The sequence below is a fragment of the Cyprinus carpio genome, chromosome A11 (genome assembly GCF_018340385.1).
Source record: "Cyprinus carpio isolate SPL01 chromosome A11, ASM1834038v1, whole genome shotgun sequence".
Classification (NCBI taxonomy): Eukaryota; Metazoa; Chordata; class Actinopteri; order Cypriniformes; family Cyprinidae; genus Cyprinus; species Cyprinus carpio.
In genome coordinates, this window is record NC_056582.1 from 19433617 (window position 1) to 19452523 (window position 18907).

Genomic DNA, 18907 nt, shown 5'->3' on the forward strand with positions numbered 1-18907 from the left:
TTTATGAACCTTTAACAGCTCAATCCTTTCTGGCATCCACTTTCCCCAATTTAACCAGTCGCTGATGGATGAAATTAAGCACCTTCCTACAGTTTTTTCTCAAATATCCCTTTTCACTGAGAAAAACACCACATTAGGGAAATAAAATGGCTTGCAAATAACATTTCATGTTGAGTTTAAATAAATATGATCTAATGAACGAATATCTACATGCAGTTCCTTAGAGAAATAATCAATAACTACATGTTACTACAATAACTGGATAGGCTACTTTTTTTAGTTAGCAACATTTGGGAAACTTAGCACTATCAATGCTAATTTTCTCACAATATTCTGTAGTACAGCAGCTGACCTGCAGTTCACGGTTGTGGTTCTCACAAAGGAGCTGCAGAAGGCGCAGGATTGGCTGCATGATGGTTATGATCACGCTCATCTCATTGTCATCCTGGTTCTTCTCTCCTGTGCTGCTCTGCCCCTCCGCCACATTCAGATGCTCATCTGCATCTGCCTCCCTTCGGTAAGTGGTGAAGGCTTTCTTAGTGGCTGTAGAGGCTTCAATAAGTTGCTCTCGCACTTCCTCGGTTACTACAGCTACCTCCTTGACTGAAAAACGGGGAGGGTTGTATTTGTTTAGTACGAGGTTATATCATGGTATAATTGTATACATTATAATCACGTGTAGTGGTATGTGTAGTTTATGGTCAGGTGTGCTGAGCCCTGACCTTTCTTGCGTGTTTGAGTGTCCTTGTCGTTGGCGTCCTCGTCTTTGCGCTTGCTGCCCAGATCACTGGTGTTCACTGTCACAGTTGCCTTAATCTCTTGCTGGGCCAGCTTCATCCGCTCGTAAAACACTTTAAAGAACTTCTCTGACTTACTGTCACCTGTCAGACGGCAGAAAAATGACCGCTGGAGGGATAGGTAGAAGAGAAATAAAAAAAGAGTTAGCATACTGTAAATCAGTGGTTCCCAATCCTGGTCCTGGAGAACCCCCAACACTGGACGCTTTTGGTGTCTCTCTTATCTGGCAAACACTGAGGTCATTTGAGGTCTAGGAGGCTTCACTAATGAGCTGATGAGTTGAATCAGGTGTGTTTGAATAGGGAGACATCTAAAATGTGCAGTGTTGGGGGTTCTCCAGGATCAAGATATATTTATATATATATATATATATATATATATATATATATATATATATATATAATATATATATATATATATATATATATATATATATATATATATCTCTGACCTTTAGAATGAAATGGAACTCAGAACATAAATGATTCCAATAGTTTGGATAGTTTGGTGTTTGCATGTCATCTAAACACAAATCACACAAATACCAGGAAAAAAAATACCATTCTTTTTTGGTTATATTTTGTATTTTTTTTCTTTTTATATCTAAAAATATTATATGTATATAATTTGTCATTATGTATGTGTATGTCTGAATAATTTATGAAATTTATCTAGTTGTTAAATTTATATCAATAAACAATATACAGTATATAATAATTTATGGTTACAATTTATTTATTTTTTTATATTTTTTTATATTTTTGAGTTTTCATCAAATAAATATTTAGTGTATTTCATATATGTAGATAGATAGATAGATAGATAGATATTAATCAATATTACAGTATAATTGAGAGCTATAAATTGTAACATTTATAAGAGTTAAAAAATAACTTAATTTAGGTGAACTTGAAACAATCTTCATATAAACCCATTTTAATAAATGTCATATTTTGTTACCTGTGCCCTTCAGCCAGAAGGCAATATACAGAAATTTAATCAAGTTTTCAAACACTAAATTCTAAATTAAATATAGATGAATCCTTAAAGCTACAAAAAAGTTAGTGATTTCCTCTTTTTTTCATTTGTTCTTTGATTAACAGACATCACAGCAGCTGGTTATCAGGGTTTTTAGGCTGCTTTAAGAGCTGCCGGTGCTGAACATGAAGCGGATCTGACACGCATCGTATTTTCTCACGCATCATATTTTAAAGTCTTAAAGTACTAACGAGCTGACGAGTTGAATTGGGTGTGTTAGATGAGGGAGACAGTGCTGGGCTGCTCCAGGACAGTTTTGAAAACCACTGCATTTTATAGACATGTTCTTCAGTCTGACTAATATATAACAAATACTTACATGCATGCAGAGTTTTAAGGCAGCTTTAATCGACTTTTTGGTAACTTCATGATTTAACTGATGACATAATTACAACATTGCATGCTTGTAGTTTCTTTTACGCTTTAATATTAAATGAAACAGGCTACAGTGCGCGTAGACGCATTTGTGAGTGCAACTGAAGAGCACATGCTACGAGCACAGTATAACGGCTGACAGGACAGGAAAAATCATTTTTACTGACACTATGGACTGACAACATCTCATCTGAACGCAGTTCACTGTTGTTCTTCTGAAGCTCCGTCGTCACCTGTACCTTTTCCATGCTCGTTTGACTATCGCCTGTCGCTGAGGTGATGTTGGAGTGTGCGTCCGAAAACAGCACTAATATAACTATTTATATCTTTATTATATATATATTCTTCTTTATTATATATATATATATATATATATATATTATATATATATATATATATATATATATATATATATTCTATTTATTATTTTTTATATCTAAAAAATATTAAGTGCGTGTGTGTTTGTACATAATATTTGTTTTATTAATAATGATATTTATAATTATTATTAATTAATAAAACATTTATAAATTATGTACAAACATAGAATTGCACTGTTAATAGTAATAATAGTAGTACAATAGATAGAACTTTAAATTATACAAATACACACACAATTCTTTAATATACAATAAATAATTCTAAATAATTTTATATTAAATTAAATATTTTATATATAAAATTAAACTTTATAGATTTTTTTATATTTCAATTATTTCGTGTTTTATATTTCACTTGTATACTTATAATCTTATATCTCAAATAGTCAAGGAAGATTCCCATTATACATTTTCATGTGCATGTGCCACTCCTGTTCCAGTGCATGAGGAGTTAAGTCCGCAGCCATGCTCCTAAGCAGAGTTCTCACGTCCCTCCCTCCCCTCCACCCTGTTTACTGCCAGCCAGACTCACACCACTGCGGTTACATAAGCCTCTCTGAGCGGCCCGACACACACACAAACTCACAGCAATTACCACGGAAATAACCTGGAGTGCCTCCCTCAGCTCACACTGATTTTACAACCATCAGTCGCCACGCCATCCCAGTGCTACAAGGTTTGGCACAGTCGACACATTTTCAAAACAAGCACATAATTCACACAGTGTGCATTCAAAAGGTTTGATTTTCTGCTGACCACAAAAATGAGGTGCTGAACTGCGTTTTAATAATACAACATGCCAATTTAAATATTAAAGGAAAACTTTCAGCTTCCTTCTTATGAAATAAAAGTGTCCCGCTGGTTATGTATTGTTTTTTCTCTGGTATATCCTGTCCTACTTTTTTTTCCCCTTACCATAAGTCAGTAATCAGCTGAGTGGTGAGTGGAGGGGATAGCAAGTGAGCGACTGCTCATGCACACTCGCACAGACCTACAGGGAAAAAAGGAGGGAGAAGAGGCGCAGAGGAAAATCCTGCCCTACTTTTCCTCAAGCCCAACAGGCACGGAGCGGAGTATGATTGCGCGGCACAGGAGGGAGGGCGAGGATGCAAGTTTCAGCCGAATTCTGGGCAGTTTTGAAATCCTGTTACATAACCAGCCTTCTTTCCAGGTTAACAGTGAACGCAGTCATTCAGGCCTCTTTCAAACAACAGCGAGCGACATGAGAAGTTGAACACACCCACAGCGGCAAACACACACACAAAGGAGACATACTTAAAAAATGATTCATCTGCCTCAGCACATCCAGTAAACCTCAGGACGTCGTCGGACAACGTGCATTTGATTAAAAAAACTTTATTCTCTTTTCTGTGAATGACCTCTTTGTTAAAAGCTGCTCACTGAAGTTAATTGAAGGCAGTCCTGACACGGAGCCCAGATTAAAATGCTAAGCAAATCAACAGGTTAATGTAAGGACACTGGGAGCAGAGGAGAAGTGGAGTTTATAGCAAGATACGGCATTCAAATGTGCAAGTCTCATGACTGCTCTTATAAACAAGACAGCCATATCAGATGCATCGCCGCAGTAAACATGTCAACACCTGACTAACATATGATGCACATGCAGGAAAACAGCGGAAAGTGTTTTCCAGGTGTTAGACAGGAGTCTTCGAGGTTTTTCAGACCGATGACCCTCTAGTGAATAAAAAGACGGAACAGGGACCCCTGTAACATATTGTATAAAACTGAATGTTGCATTTTAAGCCTGGTTTATAAAAACAATAATTAATAATTAATGTTTGTTAAAGTTCTCTACGATGCTAACATTGCAAAGCCATTATTAATAACCTTCTTAGCCTCAGCTGAAGTCAGCTTAAAATATATTATAGCTATACTGTTAGTTTAAAAGTAAAAATAAATAAAAAACAATGTATAATTAAGTAAAAATATAAAAACAAATAAATGTATTAAAAATGTATAATTTATTTAAAATATACATAATATACTATATTCCAAATGTAAATTAAATAATATTACAAATAACGTATAAAAAATAATGCAGAAAAATGTATGAAGTAAATAAATATAAAAATAATAATTATATAAAAATATTAAAAACTAATAAATGGATAACTGATAAATTTTTTTATACATAATATAAATTGAAATTAAATAAAAAAATAATAAAAACTAAATGCAAAAAATAAAAACATTTGTAGAAACAAATCAATAAATATATAAAATAAATAAAAACAAATAAATGTATATTTAATAATATAATTTATAATTTATGTACAATTTAATATATAAAATAGCTCTTAAAATATCAAATATATTAAAAAACAATAAATGTATAACTAATAATAATTTAAATATACATAATATAACTGAAATTAAATTAATCAACTATTGCTGTCTCTTCTGAATACTTAAGAATATTAGCACTCGTTCCCCCGTCCCCTAGTAACAACAGTGTTGTGAATCTTATGTTATTTGCTCAGCTGTAATTGATGTAAGCCACATGCATCCAGCTCGGTGCTCTACACATACATGCTTGAACTTCTGCCTGACCTTTATGTGCTGTATGACATGGGTCTTCATAATGCATGTGAGAAATTAACAAGAGGCATTATCATACTAAAAAAAAATCATTACATAAAACACAAGAATAAATTTCATTTTAAAATATATGATATTGCCTTTTATTATCATCTAATCCAAGTTCAAGGTCTTACGCCTCAAACTCATCGTATCTTCTGCAAGTCTGTCAGCTTGTTATACATCAAGTCTATCCTGGCAAGGTGACCAGCCACAGCCTGACAGGAAGTAGACTCTGCATGGGCAGGTGAATGTGGGCAGCCGCAGTTCCCTAATAGCAGCATCAAAAGGTCAAGCAGCAACCACCTCCCCGTCCCCTTCTCGTCTATCCGAGCTCTTGGCATCAACAAGAGGATGTTATGTAAGAACTATTTATAAGCGCACGCTCAATCAGTGCTGTCGTCGTGCCCACCCGCCCTGGTAACCACGGGAACGGCTCGCTCGGCAGCGGCTGGGGATGCGGGGAGATGTTGATGTACCGCTACACAGCACGTCCTTCACACTTCAACAGCAGTTTCACAACAGCAGCTGAAGGAAAGTCTGCAATACGACACGCATATAGATGCACCCACTTAAGGATTTTAAGTGCACTTACTAAATCCATTAGAGAGCACTAAAATGTCACATGAGGAAGACCATGATAATAAGAAATGGAGAGGGGGTTAACCCTATAAAGCCACTGTAAATTGTTTGAAATCAAAATATCAAAACTCAATTTTTTCAAAATAAATAAAATAAAGAAAATCACATCAACATTGACATTAATATTTCAAGATGAACACTTACAGGACTGAAGCAGATTAGGATAACTAAACCTTAATTATCCATACTATGAATTTATTTTTTTTAAAAAATCAGGGTAAAATGTAAGTATCAAATCATCATATTGCATTACATTTTTATGTTTTGCCTCCACAATAAAACTTTTGGAGCCTTGATGATAAAACTAAGCATTTAAATATTATAATCACCCAAGACACTTATTGGAAGATGATAGTGAACAACTGATATTATATATATGCATTTGATGATTTTTTTTTTTACACAATATTTTTTCTTCTACATTATGTTGTCATTTATTTTTCTGATTTGTTTTAAATTTCACTATAATTTCTATTTCCAACAGATTTTATTTATTAAAAAAAAAAAAAAGATTATATAGGAGACTATAACCATTATATGATATATATAGATATTATATATATAAATATGAACAGTAAAAACCCAACCCAGTTTGGAAACATTACTATTTTTAATGTTTTTTGAAAGAAGTTTCTTCTGCTCATCAAGCTGCATTTATTTCGATCAAAAATACAGAAAAAACAGTAATATTGTGAAAACTATTATTACAACTAAAACCAACTAGTTTCTATTCTGAGGAAACTTAATTTTTAGTAAAAAAAATAATTTATTCCTCGTGATTGCAAAGCTGAATTTTTCAGCATCATGACTCCCAGCCTTCAGTGTCACTGTACAATCCAGTCTATCCCACATGATCATTTAGAAATCATTCATTCTAATATTGCTGATTTAGTTATGAGTGTTGGAAACAGTTTCTGCTGTCTAATATTATTTTGATGAATAAAAACGCTTAAAAAGAACTGCATTTATGCAAAAAAAAAATAAAATCCTAATATATATATTCTCAATACTACTATTTTCTTTACTATCACTATGTTATTTATTTAACACATCCTTGCTGAATAAAAGTATATGATTTTATTTAAAAAAAAAGAATAGAAAAAAAAATTACTGACCCCCCAAATTACCTGACCAGGTAGTGTATATTGTTATTACAAAATATTTATATTTAAACACATAGCTTCTTTTTTTTTGTTTTTTTTTTGTTTTTTTTTACTTTTTATTCATCAAAGTATCTCTAAAACCGTATCACATCGTTTCTGAAAAATATTAAGCGCACGAACTGTTTCCAACTTTGATATGAATCAACATCATTAGAATGATTTCTAAAGGATCATGTGTTAATGATCCTTAAAAATTCAGCTCTTTGCATCCACAGAAAATAATGATAATTTAAATTATTAAGAAATTTAAAACCCAATCATTTTAAATTGTAATAATATTTCACAAAAATACATCCATTTTACATTTTAGCCTGTATTTTTGATCAAATACAATGCAGGCTTGATGAGCAGAAGAAACTTCTTTCAAAAACCATTAAAAATAGTAATGTTTTCCAAACTTTTTGTCTGTACTGTATATATCTGTATATATATATATATATAGATATCACGTATTATATACCTTAAAAAATATATATATAGCCTTTCGATAAATTGATCCTTAAAAAAAAATAGGCTTTACAGGGTTAAATAAGCTGGATGTAAATACAGCCGAGGTCAGCTTTAAACGCACTCTCACACGCCTAGAGTGCTAGAGTAATAGCACCCACACCTGCTGTTCTTCCTTACGCTCGTGTGCATCTGCTTGTGTCTTGAGGGGCTGTTTGGAGTTTACGGTAACCAAGAGGGCCGTGGGCAAAAACAGAGCTATGCACACATCTAACTTCAAGTGCACAGAACATCTCCAAGGACAACACAGACTGTGACAAAGTCTGAAAAAGTATGTAAATATTTATAGGTCATGGAATTAACAAACACACTTACCCCTCACACACACACACACACACACACATTGGGAGTTTGTTATGTAGGTCAAAAGCTAATGTTTAACCGAAAAAAAAAAAAAAAAAAAAGTGCGTGCACTTATGTGGAAGGCGACAGGTGCGGGGTGTGACCTGAAACCTCGGGAGGAGTCCTCCAGTTTGAGTTTGTGTCCCACTACACCTGACACCATTTTTCCAACATTACATAACAGGCCTGACTATAGTAAGAGCCAAAGTTTTGAGTTCAAAAGAGCGATATTGTCATTCTTCTGCCTCTCCTCTCTTTTAAACATCAACAATGATGTTCAAAATGCAGCCATGAGTTGGAACCTGAGCAGATGATGACAACTGCAATAAAAAAATAAATAAATCTTTGGATCTTGTGACCTTTGGATCCCGATCTGAGGGCCAATTTCTATGACTCATGGATGGAGACCCTTCTTTCCTCTCCCAGGAGCTGGTAACACATTTCTATTTATACTTTTCTCAGGAAATCACCGAGCCATACGTGCGCACGTCCGTGCCGGCAAGATGCACATGGCACATCTCCTGCATTCAAATGAATGTGTCACTTTCTCTTTTTATAACAGACTACGATGCAGCATACTGTATGTTGTAAAGCCAAATAAGAATGCTTCAAGGGATAGTTCACCCAAATATGAAAATTATGTCATTCACTGTTGTCGTGTCAAAACCTGTATGATTTACTTTCTTTCGTGGAACACAAAAGATGATATTTTGAAGAAAGTTTAAATAATTTAAATTAAAATCAGAGTAAGTGGGATCCAAAACAACAAAAACACACCACAAATAAGGGTGTGTGTATATATATATATATATATCTCTTAGATATTATATATATATATAGAGGGGATATATTATATATAGAGATGATATATTATATAATATAATATATAATTATTTTTTATTTCTATAGTTTCAGCTTAATTTTAATTGTATTTAAATTGTTTTTATTATTTTATTTTTATTTTCATATATATTATATATATATATACATATCTATATATATCTATTTATATATATATATAATCTTAATATATATATGTCAATATTGGACAGATGTTACAGTACGAGTTTTCTTATTTTTGCTATGTCAATATAGCACAATTACAGTACTTATTACCTCTTTATAATTTCTCAAATATTAGACTCACACTACCCAAATATATATTTCTTCTTCACACATGGTCTTAAATATAGCATTTTTGTATACTATATATAAATATAATATATATAGTACACACATACACACCACACACACACACACACGAACACACACACACACACACCACACACACACACACACACACACACACACACACACACACACACACACACACACACACACACACACACATTAGGTCTGTCAATGCATTAACGCATGTGATTAATTCAAAAATCCTTAACATTTTTAAAATAATGTTAAACAATTAGCACAAAATTATTGAAGTACAATTTCTATTCTAAACCTTTTTACTTGATTTCACTTCTCTATTTGCATATTGCACTTCTATCATTTTAAGCCACTAAACTCCCGGAAAAATTTTCAGTCCTCTGCAACCAGTTTCTCACATCACTCTGCAGTTTGCTTTCTGCTGGCATAATAATAAAATAATAACAATAATCAACAGCATTGTTTTTGCACTCAAAATGTAATTTGACCCATGCAATTCACTGAAAACTTATCCCATAATAATCTATGACGTAAAAAAAAAAAACAAAAAAAACCCAATGACAAATTAATGGTGGCCTTGTGTTTGTTTTCCACTCCCTTGCGCAATCTTTGACATGCTGCATAAAAACAGGCTGATTAATAATGAACATCTATTTATAAATGGACTTTGGCTCTGTGAGTATATATATGATCTTCTAGAATGTTTGATGTGAGTATTTTACCTCGTTCTGTCACAGAGGAATGCATACGCTGACGTCATAGAGTGGGAGGTTGTGTGTGTGCATAGCTGCTTAAGCATCTCAGGCTTGCTGCCCACTTGCTGTAGAGCGTGTGGGCGAAGGCTTCCGTCACGGGTCATCCAGAACTCGGCTGTTCTCATACACTCTGCTTCTGCACTGTACTCTCGCTGTCTCTCACTCCTTCCCACTCCTACTTGAGCATTACTCACAACAGATGAAGTCTCGTCTGCCCTTCCGACTTCAGTCTGGTCTGGAGGTTTTACAGTATAGAGTTGGATGAACACAGGCCCGTATTTGAGCGAACTGAGCGCCAATGGATTCATAATTCAGGATGATTATTTCCATGCTTCCTAATTATGTCTATTCAGTTCATTGTGGGCCGTTTCAAGTGTGTGAAATTGGATCGCATGTATCCTGTGACCTCATCATTTTTCAATGGCAGCCTGAGACTTTCAGATAACTCTGGTGGGTGGTTTAGGAATCGCAATGATCAACACAGACTTGAGGCCTAGTCGTGCCAAATGCAAATTTTGCAAATTAAACCATTCTTTAAAAAAAGGAATATAATTAAAATGTTTCATTTAATTAAAAAATTACATTTAAATTTAATTGTTTGCTGATGCAAAGTTAGGCACGACAATGCTAAGGTGTTGAAGGTGATCGCCATTAGAACTGGTGACATTAATGATGCATATAAAAATATCATACAGCAATGAATCTGTCATTTTTTTGTAAATGAAATCAACATTTATTTATAAAGCACAGTGTTGTAAATTTTACAAAAAGATTAAATATCATATAAAGAAAGAAAATTAAATGAAATATTTAAATTGTAAAAGAAAATACATTAAACACCACAGATGCATCTAATTTACTTATATGATGGCAAAGCTAAATTTACAGCATTTTTATCATACTGCTTAATATTTTTTGTGGAAATACATTTTTCAGGAATGACTTTAATGAATTTCCTGTAACAATGTCTTTACTGTCACGTTTGATCAATTAAATTCATACTTTCTGAATATAAGTATACATTTCTTCAAAACCTTTATTGTAAAGTGTTTACCATATATAAATTATACTGAACAAAAACAAACTGAAATATCTTTTTGACAGCCTCTCAGCTATTTTCATCATAACATTTACCAACATATCGCAGTAACAAATGAGTGAAAAAAACCACAATCACAGCCTTTTTTTCAACTGCTGAAAGAAAACGGCAAGGGCTAAATGGAGCAAGATGAACCTCGTTGCCCAGGTCTGACTTCATTTAGTGCCACTGATCAGCACTGCCCATGCAAAAGCAGCCTTGCACAATATTCTTGTTTGGGAAAGTCCCTTGTTCTTACTGTATTGTAGTAGCCAGTCCATATTAGGCATGCGGTAAAGCCATGAGCAAGTGTACACACTTATACAAATACACATTTCCTCACAGATCTGGACGTTGGGGAGGCTAGACAGCATGTGGTCTGCCCTGTCCCACTTCTCTTTGTGTTCACCAACAAACTTCCCCGTACTCTCTGCCTGCTTCGCTCGCTCTGCCCTCAACTTTTGCATAATCTATCTGCTTCCCTATTATTCAGTCCATTACCTCTCTCTCTCCTCAGCTTCCATCCCTCTTTATCCCTTTCCCTGGTAACAGCATGTGTTATCCTGACAACCACCCCAGAATACCTTTGTAAACAAACAAATTGCAGAGGGGAATTGGCTTCTGTTGTTGTGCAGCTTCCAAACAAATGCCTCTCTGTGCATGAACCAGGCCATATTATGCAAGTCAAAGTAATGCGATTCATCTTCTGATATGTTTCAGATTCGCTCAGCACCACAAAAGACCACTTGTATGGCTCTAATGAGGAGCTTTAAAGTTGATATCTTTCTTCTTTTCATGAGAATAGTTTTGCAGCATTAAGCCAAATATCAACCTCTCTAACCATCTATCAGTCAGAATTGAAAAACCTTGTGCCAAAATATCTCACGTTGCAGTAACCAAAAAACTTACATCAGCAAGAGCATCCTTGCTTAGAATTACTCCTTGATCTTGCTGCACATTCTTTGCATAATATGTCAAACCAAATCCAGGGTTCGCTGTTAGGCCCGTTTCACTTCTGCATCCATAGCAGGCCACTCAGTACAGTCATCCAATCACATGGCTCCTTTTATCAATGTCATGCTGATGATGCTGTGCTTACTGACTCAACTAACCTTTCAAGACATTTGAGATAAGATCTAACAAACCTCCAAGGATTTACCAAGGTAATGTCCTTACCAAAAGGGAAAAGAAGCATCTCCAAAGCACAATCTGAATTCACAATTTTTTATATTTGAAATCTCCTGAAAACATGTCTGGGTTACATCTGACCTCAAAATAAAATTAGAAGTTACAATTATTTTTTACAAAAAAATTATTAATTTTTTTAATTGTGGCATTATTTTCATTATTTTAATTTCATTTACATTTTGCTTTAATTGTGTGTTAACTTATTTTTAATTAATACATACATCTTTCACTGTAATATGATTTTCAATTAGAATTAATTTAATTAAAATTATTTAAATGATGCCAAAGTTTTTTTATTATTAATAATTATGTAATAATATAAAAAAAAACATTATATAGGATGAAATTAAATATAACAATGTAATATAATATAATATGTCACAATGCAATAAATAAATAAATAACCTAAAATAGGCTTCTTGTTTAATTTGATTCTGGGTGTAATTTTGGCCTAGAGATGTTGTAGAATGAAGTGAAGTTTGAGAAGCTGGAGTTTGAGAACTTGCAAACTGAGAGCATTTACTGAGAAAGGTGTAGCAGTGGACAGAAGAATAAATCCTCTTAAAAGAAGCTGATTTACAATGAGTAAACTCAGTAATTCCCCTGTTAACACAACAGAATGTTACCCGCACACAAACATACACATTTAAAGTGCAGACTACCCCCAGTTCTCTCTTTCTTTCATGTGGTTTCTTCACATCCTTCAAAAGACACCCAAATGACTCTGCAAACTGGCTGCAAATGTGTCATGCAGGTTATCCACAAAACCCTTTTAGTGCTGCAAGTATGCTTACCCAATCTAACCCAGTGCACTGAGGTTGATGCTGACAAGCGCAACAGGCTTGCGACATGTTATCGGGAATTAAAGGATCGGCAGGGGAATCTCATATAACATGTCAAGAATAAAAAGAGATTCAATATTTTGGACTATTATAGATTTTTTTATCCACTGTAAAATTATTTTCATTGAAATTAAACACATTTCCACCCTTAATTCTAATCATCATAATCTGAAAAATATCATTCTGATCACTGCAGTGTGGAAAACAATAACAGTATATCATTAAATGGCATTTATAGATTATGATTGTTGAATTGTCTTTATGCTGATTGTAATAAATTACCTGTGTATCCATTGGCTTCGGTGTTGTATTTGCACTTGGAAAAGATAAAATATTCAATTATTCAATCCACATAAATATTTCTATGTCTGGCAATGTAATCATATTTTTCTATGATATATTCACTCACTTAGGAGTAATAGGGTTTATAGTTGTTATTTAACTGCTTTTTAATCTTTTTTTATATCTATATATATATATCTATATATATATATATATATATATATATATATATATATATATATATATATATATATATATATATATATATATATATACATGTATATAACAATATTTCTATTGTTTAATTTCATTTAACTATAACTTTATTTTATGTTTATGTTCTAATTTTTATTTTATTTATTTTTAATGATTGTAATTAAATAAATACATTTCTTAGTCTGTTCTGGGTTTGTTTGGGATATAGACTAAAATTGTATTAATCATATTATATTAAATTATTCAAATGATCTTCTTTTGTTTTCACCAGAAGAAATAAACTCATACAGGTTTGAAACAATTGGAGGGTGAGTAAATGATGACAGAATTTAAATTTTTGAGTGAATTGTCCCTTTAAATATTTTGTTTTAAACAACAAAATGATGCATTTATTTCATTTTTGTAAGTAATTTTAGAATAGTCCTAAATACAGGTTGCATTTTCTTGCAAAATAATTATTTGACTTATTTTCATTTGATTTTGAGGTGAAATATGACCCAAGCATATTCTGAACAGGTTTAGTTTATATTCACACCATTAACCTTTATAAGGTAAACAAATGTGGCACACTGTAGTGATAATGAGAACACAGCTCTTCTTCCTCTGATTATGGGGCATTTCACGTCATTATGGACATTTTTATCTCTTTGTGTGTAACTGTATGTGTCCCTCTTAATCACTTTCCTCTCTTTTTGTCTCTCTCAATCAGAAAAGAACACAGTGACCCATTTAGCACAGACACCGAACTGTCAAGAGTGTTTTCTGCATTATTCACCACGGGCTTGGCTTATGTAATCTAGTCATGTGAGCGCCTCTACATGTTCCTCTTGGGAAGCCGCAGTATCATCAAGTAGAATGCCTATGCTAATAACAGGGCTGATTATGAAATGCTCCTATTTACAAAAGCACCCACGCAAAACACATGCGTGAGCACAGAAACCAGCCCTGCAAGTCCAGAAAATCAAATTGCTCTACAATCGGAACAGCCATCTCTTCGTTGACATTGACTGTCTCCTTTGCCGCACATCACCCTTTCCGTCCACGCGCAACCGCGCATCGAGCCTAGCAATTTGCCAGGTTGCCATAGCAACCACACTGCACCCACAAAAACCCTGGCTGGGTGTCTGCAGACAGTGACGTGTGGCCCTGCTCCGAACTGGACTGCCTCCAGTTGATGATCCAAGTGCTCGCTTAGCCTTAGTGTCACTGAATAGCATACTATCACTGATATTATGAATACTGCAGTATACAGCGTTACAATGCACTTTTTCTGTATGCATAAAATATACAGATTACTCGTTTTTTTTTTTACTGGATTATTTTTCTTAACTAAAAATAAAATAAAATAAAACCTTAAACTTTTATTTTATTTTAGGTAGTTGACAAAACAACATTTCTCATTTTAATTTAATTTAACTTGATGTATTAAAATAACTCAACTTAAAACTGAAATAAACTATATAGACTTTTTTTATTACTAAAAATTACAAAACCTTTTTTTTTAACTAAATTACTAAAACAAAAATTACTAAACCTTTAAAGGGATACTCCATCCCAAAATGAAAATTTTGTCATTATTCACTTGTCGTCCCCTTGTCGTTTCCAAACCCGTAAAAGCTTTGTTCGTCTTCTGAACACAATTTAAGATATTTTGGATGAAAACAGGGAGGCTTGAGACTGTCCCATAGACTACCAAATAAATAACAGTGTCAAGGTCCAAGAAAGTATGAAAAGCATCATCAGCATAGTCCATCTGCCATCAGTGATTCAACTGTAACGTTATGAAGTGACGAGAATACTTTTTGGGGTGGAGTAACCCTTTAACTTGAATTAAAATGAAAATGGAAAATACAAAAATAAAAACTAATTCAAAATATAAAAACATAGTATCTCAATTATGCTAAAATAATTATGTTTACCAGAATGCAATGTGTTAAATGTGAACTTCCATTTTCAGTGATGAAAACATTGCAAATAATCATGCACTGCAACATGAAAAATGCATTTGCTGCTTTGAAACAGTATGTATTGTCAAAAGCACTACACAAATGAACTGAATTGAAAAATTATACAAGCCAAATATTTTTTGGTTCCAAAACTGTTACAAAACACAAAACAAAACAATACCATACTATGAAACTGAACCATAAAGAAAAAAGAAAAGCAAAAACAAAACAAAACAAAACAAAACAAAACAAAACAAAACAAACAAAACAAAACTAAAACTTAAAACTACCCATTTTTGTTTCCAGTATGAAATATAGGCACCAATGAATTACACATGCAGCTTCATGAGGTCATGTGACAAGGATATTGAGGGCATGCGATACTATAGTACACTACTGTACTTACTAATAATGCCTACTTTAGTAAATTTAACCTACTATAAATATATATTCATTAAAAAGAAAGATGTTATTCTTGAAAATAGCCTCTATGTGTTCCTTCAATTCCTCTCTCATTTTGTCTCTATCTGTGTCTCCAAGCTCTTTCTGTTTTCTTCAGTTTACCCACTGACTCCTCAGTGACCCGAGCTATCTGTCCCGCCTGCAGAGGCCTTATTGGTGTTTTCTTATCTCAATTCAATGCATGCTCTCCTTCCCTCTTCCTGTTTTGCACCAAGGGAGGATGCCCCTGCATTTCAGAGGAAAGGACACGGCTTTCCTATGAGATATGCAAAAACCCCACCTTGCATCAAAAAACACCAGTTCAGATAATGGTTCTGGATATGCTTTAGTTCACATGATAATTCTGTTCTGGCTCAGCTGACACAAGTGCCACATCACAAGACGCCATCATTGTTTACTACAGTATCTGAAGTCACTGTGGGTTTGCACATGACATGAGAGTATTAAAAGCAGAAGAGAGGCTCATCTCATGTAAGGCATAAAAACAACCTCTCAGAAACATAACCAAATAAACAAAATTACTATTTTTTTTTAGATATTATAATTGTAGATTAAAAGTAGAATATAAAATAATATTATAATATGAATAACATAATATTAGAATAATAAGCTAAACTTATTCTTGTAATGTGTAAAACAGGAGTAACTCAAAAGAAAGTGAGAAGTGAGAGCTCATCTCACCTGTATGACAGGGTTCTCCTCCCTCCAGCAGAGCGATAGCCAGCAGGATGCTTTCCTGGAAGATTCGGTCACTTGTGGCGTTCATGATGAGGTCAATGACCAGGTCAGACGCACCCTCTCTATCCAGATGACACTGCACTTCAGCCAGACTCATCTCCCCCTCGACTGCCTGCTGAACCCCCTCCACCTCCTGGAAATAGAGAAATATTCAATATAAATAATGTGTGTGTATATATATATATGCATTAAATGTTGTTCTTTTTAACTTTCTATTCATCAAAGAATCCTGTAAAAACAGTGCATCACAGTTCCCACAAAAATATAAAATATCACAACTGCTTTCAACACTGATTATAATAAGGTTAACATTTAATATAAAGTAATATAATATGTTTCTCGAGCACCAAATCAGCATATGAAAATTTAGCTTTGCCATCACAGGAATAAATTACATTTTAAAATGGAAAATGATTTAAAACATTTATTTAAAACTGTTTAATTTAATAATTTCGAAATATTTCTTTTAAAAATATTTCTAAATATTTATTTTAATAATACTGTAAATATAATTTACAATATTAGTTTAGAATAAATTCTGCATTGGTAGTATAGGATACTTCTTTTATGAACATTAACAAATCTTACCAGATACTGGAATATTGACTTAATCAGGTCAATGCATTTTATATGACATAAATGACAATATTTTGATATTAGTCTGAAATTGAATGTGCATGTAAACACGATTACTGAAAACGTATTTTATTAAAATACGGAACAAAATAAATAATTTTAGTTATTATAATTATATCCAAATACAGGTCCATTCTCACATAACTGCTGCCTTTTTTCAGTTCTGATCATTAAATAAAATCCAACCAATCCATGACCAAATCTCAGATTGAACCGTTCAGTAAAGAACTACAACAAAATCAAACTGTAATCAGTGTTAACCTGAATAGGCCTTTTTGAGGAGATGAATCACCAATTTTGCATGAAATCTAAGGAGTGGCAGTAAATAAAATCAAAATGATGTATATGTGCAGCAGAAAATGACCTTTTTGTTAAGTTTGGGTCAAACTGACCAAAACCTCATCTTCCTATCCTCTGCAGTCAGTTTGTCCTAAATACATTTCTACATTAACACCTTCTAGACTTTTTTAAGCAGATATGTCTGGAGGTTATTCACACAGGAAGTGTGTGTGCCATGTTCTTGTCGCCTGGCAACAGCGATGGCTATGAATATATAGGACATGTAGAATAGAGAAAAAAAGTGGTCGGGGAGGGAGTCATCTTTAGAATTACAAAATGAAGTTAGTTTCTATATATAAAAAGGTCAGTTTAGTACCATTTATTATATGAAACTTAAGGTGCTGCACAAACCTGTAGGAGTCTTGATCTGCCCGCCGGGGGGGAGCGGCCCGTTGCTGAAATTGGTCAAACTGTCTCGCCTGCCTCCCGGCTTGAAGTTGCCATAGTAACGGTTCACCAGAACTTGCCTCAAAGCTTCACTCTGACAACAGTGAAGGGGGCAGAGTCATGTGAGGGGCATTAAGACACCTCATCATCACCAAACATCAATGCGTCACCATGACCGACATCAAATGGTGAATTTGAAAAAGAAATAATTGAAAACAAACACAGATGACAGTATGACACACGAATGTGGCTACTGATGTATTGATTGATTTTTGAGTTTAGATATTACATTGTTATTGGAGAAACACACTTGGAGAAACACACATAACCTACCACAGGTGGTCAATAAGAAACAAAGAATTTATGATAACATTTTAGTTAAAGAAATCATAGAAGAAGAAAAAAAACAGTAAATATCACATTTTGACACTGTGGTCTTCATCAGACAAAAAAAAGCCTGATGAAGATTTGGGGGTTTTTCCAACATTTAACTTGAAGCCTGTATACTGTTCAAGTTTGGGGTCAGAAATATTTTGTTTAATAGTTAATATTAATATGTTAATTCAGGAAGAGTGCACTAAATTGTTCAAAAATTGACAGTAAAGACATAATGTTACAAAATATTTTTATTTTAATAAATGATTTTCTTTTAAACTTTCTATTCAGCAAAGAATACAAAAAGATATTTACCCACAAGAATATATATATATTAATCAGCACAACTTATTTCAACATTGATAATAATAAGAAATGTTTTGGAGCACCAAATCAGTATATTAGAATGATTTGACACTGAAAACTAGATTAATGATGCTGAAAATTCAGCTACATTCCATAAAATGATAATAGTAATATTTCATAATATATTTTGATCAAATACATACAATCAATTACTTTAGTTTGTAATAATATTACACAACATTACAGCTTTTACTGTATTTTTTTTTAAGCATAAACTTGACTTTGTTTATTATTCTTTACTTTGCCAAGGTGTAACTATAAATAGGTTATGCAGTATTTTTTTATAA

At 33.3% G+C, this 18907-nt stretch overlaps 1 pseudogene; it reads right to left on the bottom strand.

Annotated features, from left to right (window-relative positions):
• Positions 1–18907, bottom strand: part of LOC109063861 — a 127756-nt pseudogene that overhangs the window by 36682 nt on the left and 72167 nt on the right.